General features: G+C 37.5%; 1 long non-coding RNA gene across 2 annotated transcripts in view; it reads left to right on the top strand.

Annotated features, from left to right (window-relative positions):
* LOC138171162 (uncharacterized) overlaps window positions 1-11,499 on the top strand; it is a 33,065-nt gene that overhangs the window by 15,583 nt on the left and 5,983 nt on the right. Inside the window, exon 3 of one of the 2 annotated variants that reach the window (XR_011170820.1) lies at window positions 10,875-10,958. This is a non-coding gene — a long non-coding RNA (uncharacterized lncRNA). Of the gene's footprint in view, window positions 1-10,874; window positions 11,107-11,499 lie in introns of those variants that run through there. The other variant, XR_011170816.1, reaches the window with a different exon arrangement.

Genomic DNA, 11,499 nt, shown 5'->3' with positions numbered 1-11,499 from the left:
CTCTCTCTCTCTCTCTCTCTCTCTCTCTCTCTCTCTCTCTCTCTCTCTCTCTCTCTCTCTCTCTCTCTCTCTCTCTCTCTTTCTCTCTCTCTCTCTCACACACAATAGAATCCATTTGCTGAGAACTCCTTCTCTTTCCCTCATATTCTCATATCATTCATATATCCTACCCCAATCTCCACTTTCTCCTCCTTGTCTCACTTAAGAGGTGACCCTTCTCCTGGCTAAATTAAATCCCTTGACATTCACTCTCTATCCCATTCCCTTTGTCTTGTTTTAGCAGATTGTCCCTCTCTAATCTTCAAACTCTCCCCATATGCTGGCTCCTTCCCTAATGGCCCCAAACATAGTCCATGTCTCCCCATCCTTAAAACAAACAACCAAGCCCCCTAAAAAAAAACCCTTCACACTTGATCCAGTCATCTCCACTAGCTATCATTCTGAATATTCCCTCCTCCTTCCCTGGTTGAATTCCTTGAGAAAACTTGAAAAAACCTCAATTGGTTCTTTAATTCTCCTCTTCTCCCTTCTAAATACTTTTAACTCACCCATTTAACTGAAACCAGTGATCTCCTAATTACCAAATCTAAAGGCCTTTTCTTGGCCCTCATCCTTGACTTCTTGACACTGTCAGTAAACTCTCTTCTTGAATACTCTGCTCTCTAGGTTTTTGTGACCCTGCTCTCTCCTCAATCTCCTCCTACCAGTCTAACCACTCTTTGTCTTCTTTGCTGTTCATCTGGGTTATTTAGACAACCTTGATTAGTGTCTCCCAAGGCTATGTCTGGATACCTCTTATCTTTTCCCTTTAGATTATCTCACCTAATGATCTTATCAACTCCAACTATTATCTCTATGTGGCTGTCACCTAGACCTATAAATCTAGCCTAATCTCCTGAACTTTACTCTTGCATCAACAACTGACTCTCCAGTTAGATGCCCCTAAGTCCCTTAGGCATCTTAAATCCAACTCATTTACTTTCCCACAAAAATCCTCTCCAACTCTCAACTTTCCTATTACTTTCTTGGAAAACATCATCCTCCCAGTCACCCAGGCTCATAATCTTGGTGTCATCTTGTATTCCTGACTGGTCTCTCCAGATCTGATCTGTTAGCAAGTCTTGTTTCTGCCTTCACAATATTGTTCAATACAGACCCATGCAGATGTATTTATACACATGTACATACATACATACATATGCATATATGCATATATCAGTGATCTGGGGCTGGGGCAGTGGCCATACCCATCAACGAAGCCCTGCAAAAGAATCCTGAAAAACCCTGGGGTAATTATAGAAAACAGACAAAGGGAGGAGCAGGTAGAGAGTGCATCACTACTGATTGGTGGATATTTTTGTCTTTTCTGCTTAGTAATGAGCATGGGAGTTAAGTCAATGTTATGCCCAAACCTAAGTTTGTGTATTAATCATGTACTGGTCACATATGGGTTCCAGTATTCTTGTAATGGCTTTCATAGGTCATGGTGTCTAAGTTTAGGCTTAGTGTCTAAATTATTCGATATCTAAGTTATGATTTTTAACATTTTTGGGCTTCTACCTTTCACAGAATTTAAGTTTTTATGGCTTTTCCCCAATTGGGACCCTATAATATACGTGCACACACAAATATGTATACACACATATCCCCTTTTCTCCTCTCACCACCTTGGTACAATTTCTTATCACTCCCTACCTGGAATATTTCACTAGCCTTTCTGATTGGTGTCTGCCTCAAGTATCTTCCCATTCCAATCTTTCTTCTACTCAGCTGTCAAACTGATTTCCCTAAAAATGTACAAACTGCTCTAACCACATCATCCCTCTACTCCTTAAATTCCAGCAACATCTCATTACCTTGAGGATCAAATATAGTCTTCTGCTTTTTATTTAAAGCCCTTCACAACCTGGTCCCTTCCTACCTTCGTCGTCTCCTTTCACTTTGCTCCCCTCCAAATACTCTGTCATCTAGCTCTGCTGCCCTCCCTGCTGTTCCTTACACATGACTCCAAGAATTTATATTGACTGATGTTCATGCCTAGACTGTTCTCTTTCCTTGTCTGGCTTCTCCTGGCTTCCCTTAAGACTCAGCTTAAATGCCACCTTCTGTATGAGGCTTTCCCCTCCTCATTCTACTTTAGAACCTTCCCTTGAAGATTACTTTCCATTTATGACAGACACATATGTTTATATGTATACATACACATACATACACGTATACATATCTATATATTTTGTATTTGTTTGCAGGTTATCTCCTCCATTAGAAAGTGAGATCCTTGAGAGTAGGAATTGTGATTCTTTTCCTTTGTTTTTTCAGCATTAAGCGTAGTGCCTGGCACATAATAAATTCTCAATAACTACTTGTTGATTGACAGACAATCCCTCAGTGCTCTAGGCATCTCTGCAAAAGCTATGAATTCTAGAGAAAGTGGTTACCTTTATTGGTAGAGAGACTCTTCTTATTTGGGAATTCTCTAAACCAGTGGGGTATGTGAGGTGTGCAGGGAGGACGAGCACCCCAAGTATAAGGGCTGCCAAGCCCTTTCCAAGCCTGCTCATTCATGTTTGGTATCCTCCTGCCACCCAACTCTCCCCCGGGGTACTCCAGGAAGCTGTAGCATATGCAATGGCTACTCCCTTGTAAAGCTGTATTGACAGGTGGGCTAAACAAGGTGGAAGGTAACTGACGGGCCCCATACTTGTCAGTGAGTTAGGTGGTGTGCATGGATGAGAACAGCTGGTTCCCATGAAGCAGACACTGTGGAATGCTTAGAGCTGATTAAGAAATTGAAGATGGCAAGGTAAGCCATTGAATCCTGTCCCATTGCCAGTCATCTTGACTTTTGTCTTGCCGCTGGACATTAATGACTTTGGAAGAGAGAGTGATGCTGACAACTTTGTGCAACTCATTGGTTCTCTTTGAAAACTAAGGAAAAACAAATCAATGGAATTACTGATTTAGTCCTTATGGCTCTGACTCCAGACCCAGTGTTATTTCCAGTATGTACTATGCTGACTTAGTAACTGGGGAAGGTGGTGGCAGATTTTGTCTCTATAAGGAATGACTTTCTTATATTGGGCTGTCCTTCAATGGAATAATATTAATTCATATTTCAATAGTCCTTTCTGGCTTGTGAAGCATTTTTCTCACAACACTCTTGGGAACTATGTAGGGCAACTGTTATTATCCTCATGTTACCAAGGAAGAAACTAAGTCTTCAAGAAGGGACATGGCTGGATAAAAGGCCCTAGAGTTCATAATAGAGCCAGAAATTGAAGTCAAGGGGTCTCTGATTCCCAACCCAGTTATCTTTGTATAAATGACACTCCAATATCTCTGTAAGCTATGGAGTTTGTCTCATGAAGGAAAAAATTCTTTGCCTTTAAAAGTTTTCAAGAAAAGACTGTAGGAGAAACCGTAGAGGAGAATTTTGCCAGGAATGGTAAGGACTCACCCTTTCACAAATTTGAGTTTAGGATCCTCCAATTCTTTTCCATGACACTAGGGGGTGTCAGGTCACCACAAGAGGAATGGTTGAGACTATTCTATCTAGTAGACTAGAGACTAGTATTTATGTAGCACTTCAAGATTTGCAAAGTGCTTTACAAATATAATATGATTTGATCCTCCCAACAACCTTGGAAGGTAGGTGCTATTATTATCCCTATTTTACAGATGAGAAAACTGAGGCAAAGAGAGGCAAAATGCCCAGGGTCCCCCAGCTAGTAAGTGTCAGAGGATGGATTTGAACTCAGATCTTCCTGACTCCAGGTCCAGTGCTCATGCACTAGCTGCCTCTAAAAGATGGTCTATAGTTCCCCCCTGACACTATCTTGGGGCAATGCGTGGAAATAAGCATGAACTCAGGTTCCCTTCCTCTAGGCACAGTTGCAGGGGTATTCTTCTCTGTAAACTGGAAAAAGGCTTTCCTGATGCTTTGAGTTGTGAGAGTGTTCTGGATCACCAGCACTAGTAACATTGTACAAGTCTTAGACTCTGCATCATGAAATTCGAGTCCAAGTCCTGGTTTTGTCATTGATTAGCTACATGACCTTGGGAAAATCCACTTTTTTCTTTTGGAGCCTCAATTTCCTCATCTGTAAAATGGGCACAACCATCTTTGCACTACCTGCCTCAAAGAGGTGAGTGGAAGAAAGGTCTCACTTTTAAAGAACTCTAAAAAGGCAAGTTCCTAGGGTGGATAAATGAGTTTTCTCCAAATACAGACCATGTCACTTGTTTGTTGGGTGACCTTGGGCAAATCATTCTCTTGTTTTGGATTATCTCCTTTTTTTTTTTTTTTTTGCATGTAGGTCCCTGTAGAAGCTACCCCATGTGCAAGATACTCAAAATGATAGTTCATGAGACCATACAGATTTGCTTACTTTTTCCAGCCGGCCAGAGGACCCATTAACTCAAAGAAAAGACATTTATACAAACAGTATAACAAATAAAGTAGCAAAAAGATTTCCCAGCCCCCTCATGCATATATTGGAGTACATTCTCCCATAGTTAACCCCACCACCAATTCCTTTGATAATCTTGACCTTTTGTTCTTCCAAGTAATTTTGTTATAATTTTTTTTCTAGCTCTATAAAATTTTTTTTGGTACTTTGTTTGGTATGGGAATGAACAATTATATTAACTTAAGTAAAATTATCTTTATTATATTGACCCAGCCTATCTATGAGCAATTATTATGTATCCAGTTGTTTAGACAGTTGTCTCTGTGTGAAAAGTGTTCTGTAATTGTTTTTGCTCTTCTTGGTTTAGGTATAAGCATCATATTTGTGTTGTAAAAGGAATTTGGTAAGACTCTTTCTTTGCTTATTTTTCCAAATCATTTATGTAGCATTGGAATTAGTTGTTCTTTACATGTTTGATAGGTTTCACTTCTGGATCCATTTGTCCTGAAGAATTTTCTTATGGACCTCATTTATGGTTTATTCAATTTATTTTTTCTAAGATTGGGTTATTTAAGTATTTTGTTTCCTCTTCTGTTAATCTGGGCAATTTATATTTTTATATATATTTATTCATTTCACTGAAATTATAAAATTTATTAGCATATAAATTAGTAAAATAGCCCCTAAACTTTAATTTCCTCTTCATTGATAGTGCATTTACCTTTTTCATTTTTGATACTAGTTTATCTATTAACTAACTCCTAGTTTTATTTATTAGTTCAATTGTTTTCTTACTTTCAATTCCATTAATCTCTCCTTTGATTTTCAGGATTTTCAATTTGATGTGTAATTGGGGATTTTAAATTTTTTTTTAGTATTTTTAAAAAACGGCATGCCAGATTCATTGATAGGCTCTTTCTCTGTTTTATTGATATAAGCATTTAGAGATATAACTTTCTTTGTAAGTACTACCTTTACTGCATCTTTTTTACAATTTACTGCAGATTTTGGTATGTTGTCTTATTTTTGTCATTCTCTTTAATGAAATTATTGATTTTGTTCTTTGAACCATTCATTCTTTAGGATTAGATTATTTAGTTTCCAGTAGATTTTTAATCTATGTTTCCATGGTCTTTTATTAAATGTTATTTTTATTGCATTATGGTCTGAATGCATTTAATATATCTACTTTTCTGCATTGGTTTGTGAGGTTTTTGTGCCCTAATACATAATCCCTTTTTGCGAGGGTGTCATATACAACTGAGAAAAAAGGCATATTCCTTTCAATTTCCATTCAATTTTCTTCATATCTAACTTTTCTGGAATTTTATTGCTCTCCTTAACTTCTTTCTTATTTATTTTACGGTTAGATTTATCTACTTTTGAGAGGAAAAAGTTGAAGTTCCCCACTAATATAGTTTTACTGTCTATTTTCTTTTTCAATTCATTTAACTTTTACTTTAAGAATTTGGATGCTACATTATTGGGTGCATATGTGTTTAGTATAGATATTACTATGGTACCTTTTAGCAAAACATAGATCCCCTGTTTATCTTTTAATGAGATCTATTTTTGCTTTTGCTTTGTCTGAGATCAAAATTGCTACCACTTCCTTTTTTCTTTAACTGAAACATGATAATTTTGCTCCAGTCCCTTACATGTTTCTCTCTTTCAAGTATGTTTCCTGTGAACAACATATTGTTAGGTTCTGGTTTCTAATGCATTATGCTATCTGTTTCCAATTGATTCATGAGTTCTTCACATTTCCATTCCCAGGTATGAATACTGTGTTGTTTCCTCCATCTTATTCCCCCCCCCCCCACACACACTCTCTCTCTCTCTCTCTCTCTCTCTCTCTCTCTCTCTCTCTCTCTCTCTCTCTCTCTCTCTCTCCTTGTCTCTGCTCAAAAGTCTATTTCACTTCTGATCACTGTCTCCTTTAATTCATCCTTTCTTCTATCAGTCATCTTCTTTCTCTTATTTTCTTCCCTACCAACTTCCCTGTTGGGTAAGATAGATTTCTATACACAACTGAGTGTGTATGTTATTCCTTCTTTGAACCAATTCTAATAAGAGTAAGGTTCAAGAGTAACCCATGTCATGATTGAATTTTAACAAAAGGGAAAACTGAGGCATATTTCTGAGCAAGATCATATGCATTAGCAGAAGCATGATACCTGTCAATAAATGAATCAATGACACCTCCATTTGTGTCCAAGCAAAGGGACAGTTCTCCTTATGTAGGTTTTGAGGAGTACAGAATAAAGAACAGAAGGGGGTAGATAATATCATAGAGTTAAGGGCAACTGATTGGTAACAGATCTGAGGTGCAGGAAATAACACGATTGGTTGGAAGTTTGGTAATGGGAGCTAGCAATGATCCTCCCTTCTCTCATGAGATTAAGAAGTGCTCATTGTTTAAATCCAGGTGCAAGATAGCAGCCTAGACTTTTAGACAGCAAATCAGACATCCTTGAATGATAGCTTGGTGTCATAAAGATATCAGATCTGACTCTCTTTCCACATGCATTCTCCAAAGTTAGGTAAATTCATTGCAGCAAGAAGAGCTCAGAGATTATCAGGAAAGCTGAATTTTAAAACTCAACTTATCACAAGTTAGTTGAGTCTCTGAACCAAATTCAGAGACAAAGAATCATGATTTAAACAGTTGAAAGACAAAATCAGTTACAGGACAAAATCAATTAATTGTAAATAGGATCAATAAGAAAACAATTCAGGATCAGTCTTAATCTTCTCACCATCATTCTATCTCATTTTTCCCTTCACTGTAAAAACTTTACCTTACCTGCCTCTTTTATGTGAGATAATTTTTCCAATTTCTTCTTCTCTCTTCCCCTTTTCCCAATTCATCTCTTTTTTATCCCTTCATTTTTTTTTATTAATTTGTTTGTTTCCTTTTAGTTTACAGGATTCAATTACACAGTTCCTTGAGTTTTACATTTTGTCCCCCTCCCTCCCCCCCATGGTGGCTTATAGTCAAGTATAGGATCTGTAAATACTTTCACATTATACATTAGTCAGATTATAAGGACGGATTGTATCAGCTGGAATGAAAAATGGTAAAGAGGACATAAAACCAAATAAGAGAAGGAAAAAGATCAGGTATTTTGCTTTCACCTGGATATAAACTTAGTTCTTTCTAGTTCTTTCTCTGGATGCACATATTTCTCTCCATCATGAGTCTTTTGGGATTGACTTATATCGCTGCATTGCTGAGAAGAGTCCAGTCTATCAAAGTTGGTCATCACACATACGTTGTGTCTGTAATTGTGTACAAATTTCTCCTGGTTCTACTCTTCTCACTGAGCATCAGTTCTTTTAAGCCTCTCCAGGTAAATATGAAGACCGTCTGCTCCTCGTTTCTTATAGCACAATAGTATTCCATAACATGCATATACCACAACTTGTTCAGCCATTCCCCAATTGATGGGCACCCCCTTAATTTCCAATTCTTTGCTACCACAAAAAGAGCTGCTATAAACATTTTTGTACATATGGGTCTTTCTCTCATTTCTATGATCTCTTTGGGATATAACCCTAGGAGTGGTATTGTTGGATCAAAGGGTATGAAAGTATTTATAGCCCTTTGGGCATAATTCCAGATTGCTCTCCAGAAAGGCTGGATCAGTTCACAACTCCACCAGCAATGCATTAGTGTTCCAATTTGCCCACATCCTCTCCAGCATTTGTCATTTTCCTGTTTTGTCATCTTAGCCAATCTGACTGGTGAGATGTGTTACCTCAGAGTTGTTTTGATTTGTATTTCTCCAGTCAATAGTGAATTAGAGCATTTCTTCATGTGCTTATAGATAGCTTTAATTTCTTTCTCTGAAAACTGCCTGTTAATATTCTTTGACCATTTATCAATTGGGGATCCCTTCATTTTTTATGATGTAATCCCATCACAGTCAACTTACACTCATACCCTCTATGTGTACACTTTCTAACTACCCTACTAATGAAGTTCTTAGGAGTTACAAGTATCATCTTCCCATGTGGAAATGTAAGCAATTTAACATTATTGAGTTCCTTATGATTTCTCTTTCATGTTTACCTTTTCATACTTCTCTCCGGTCTTGTATTTGAAAGTAAAATTTTTTATCCAGCTCTGGTCATTTTATCAAGAATTCTTGAAAGTAATTTGTATCATTAAATATTGATTTTCCACCTCAAAGGATCATACTAAGTTTTGCTGAGTAGATTATTCTTGGTTATAATCTTAGCTCCCCTGTCTTCTGGAATATCATATTCTAAGCCCTCTGTTCTTTTAACATGGAAGCTTCTAAATCTTATGTGAGCCTGACTATGGCTCCATGATATTTAAATTATTTCCTTTTGGCTGCTTGATATATTTTCTTCTTGATCTGGGAGCTCTGGAATTTGATTATGATATTCTAGGGAGTTTTCATTTTGGGATCTCTTTTAGGAGGTGATCAATGGATTCCTTCAATTTCTATTTTATCCTCTGATTCTAAAATATTGGGGCAGTTTTCCTTGATAATTTCTCAAAATATAATGCCCAGGGTCTTTTAAAAATCATGTCTTTCATGTAGTAAAATAATTCAGAAAAACAACTGACCTGACAACTCACAAATAAATTTTAGTCAGAGCAAATAATAATAGCTAACTTGTGTAACTCAATCAAACCATAAGTTATGCCATTCAGGATTATTCAAGATGGACAGGTCATAGTGAAGAGTTCTGACAAAAGGTGATTCACTGAAGAAGGAAATGGCAAACTACTCCAGTATCTTTGCCAAGGTAACCCCATGGATAGTATTAAAATAAATGATAAAAGATATAAAACCAAAAGATGAGACCCTCAGGCTGGAAGGTGTTCAACATGCCACTGGAGAAGAGTGGAGAACAACAAAAAATAGCTCTAATGAAGCAACTGGACCAAAGCTGAAAGGAGGCTCAGCTGTGGATGTGTCTGATGATGAAAGAGAAGTCTGATGTTGTAAAGATAATATTGCATAGGAACCTGTAATGTCAGATCTATGAATCAAGGTAAACTGAATGTGGCCAAACAGGAAATGGAAATATTAAACACTGATATCTTGATTACCAGTAAATTTATCAATTCAGGTATATAACTCTGTGGGCAAGAATCCCTTAGAAGAAATGGAGTAGCCCTCATAGTCAATAAAAGGGTGAGAAAAGCATTACTGGGGTATAATCTCAAGAATAACAGAATGATATCCATTCTAATCCAAGGAAAACTATTTACCATCACAGTAATGCATGTGTGTGCTCCAACCACTGATACCTAAGAGTTCAAAGTTGATTAGTTCTATAAAGACATATCTTCTAGAAATAACACACACAAGAAAAGTGTTACATTCATTATAGGGGACTGGAATGCTAAAGAAGGAAATGAAAAGACAATTGGAATAACAGGTAACCTTGACCTTGAAAAATGAAGCAGGGAAGAGACTGATAGTTTTGTGAAGATAACTTGCTGGGCATAGCAATCATGTTTCTCAACAATGCAAAAGGCGACTCTGTCCATGGATATCACCAAATGGTCAATATCAAAATGTCACAAATAAAATTCCTAGAGACAAAGTTTCCTGGTATTAAAAAATCAATTTACTAATTAGACTGTCCAATAATCAATAAACTGATGGTCAGTAGTCTCTCAGTAACCAAAGATGCTAAGGGAGATCCCTCACCAGTACAAATCCAGGTTTGTCTTTCTGAGAGCAAATTATTGGGAACTCTCCTGACAAGAGAAAAGTAACCCCTGATTGATGGATGTTAAGTAAGGAGGTGGGGCTAAGAGCTCTCATTCCCTCTGGATTACTCAACTTTGGTGGGGGGGGAGGTCAGCTGAGAATGTGGTCTGGTCATGAGGTGGCTGGAAGATAGAGAATATATTGGGAAATAAAGGTCATGTGAGAGCAAAAGATACCAATAGAAAATTAAAAACAAAGAAATATTGCGTGCATTTTGCATGAGTGTAAGTGACAAACAACACTTTACACATCATCAATAGCACACATAACAACAGTGTGTAGATTAAATTAAGCAATACCAAATATAGAACAACATATCTGTAAAATGAGGAGGTGAGACTATATTCCTCTAAGCAGTTTCTCAGCTAGAAATCTATAATCATATGAACTGATGGACCGAGTTGCATAAAGGAGCTAAATGCATTGATTGCATGCAGAAACATACTCTATATAGATATTATGATAATAAATGCATAACCTGGCATGTTAGTATACATAGAAAAGCATAGCATTGCCAGAAAAGTATGCTGCAAAGCAAGATAACACTTACTAACATGTTCAATAGAAAGTGCATGTTATATGCACTCTAATAACATTTTTCTTTCAGCTATTTGCATAAAGACTCTTCCCTTTTCTCTATAGCATGCTGTGTCCTTCCCATATCTTTAAGCACCACAAAGTCAATCCTCCTTTATCTTGCCAACAGGTGGTGCTGTTGTACTCAGCCAAGTGTTCGGAGGCTCGGAGTTTGCAATTGCAGACTGAAACTCACAGGGATTCAGTTATCAAGGTAGTGAGCTGCCTGATGGGACCCTGAGTTGAGCAGCAGATTCACCAATCAGCATCTCATGACTTGAATGCATTTTCTGTGAGCAGCAGGTTTTATTTAGCTGCTAAAATCCCACCTTCTGCAAGAAGCCTTTCACAATGCCCCTTAATTGGTGCCTACCTCCTTTTGATTGTCTCCAATTTGTCCTGTCTATGGTTTGCAGCCGCACACTCTCATTAGATTGTTAGTTAGCAACTTGAGATCCAAGATTGCCTTTTGTCTTTCTTTGTACTCCCAGAGTTTAGCATGATGCCTGGCACATAGTGGGTGCTTAATTAGAGAAAAGGAATAAGCATTTATGGGTTTAAAGGTTGGTAAGACTTGGATGGCTGGTGCTTTCTGGGCTGTTCAGTTTGTGAACTGATGCAGAGAAAGCTTTATTGCATCATCAAACAGCTTTGAACCCAAGGAATTGCTTTAGTCACACTCCCTCTAAATTCTTAGAGGTGGGGGGGGGGAGAAGAGAGGCAAGTGTTTCACATAAAACTAGAGGAGCATAGAT

Source organism: Petaurus breviceps, unplaced genomic scaffold, assembly GCF_028583685.1.
Source record: "Petaurus breviceps papuanus isolate PSGF00001 unplaced genomic scaffold, PetGlider_PUasm1.0 103, whole genome shotgun sequence".
Lineage (NCBI taxonomy): Eukaryota > Metazoa > Chordata > Mammalia > Diprotodontia > Petauridae > Petaurus > Petaurus breviceps.
This window is presented reverse-complemented; position numbering and strand designations above follow the sequence as displayed.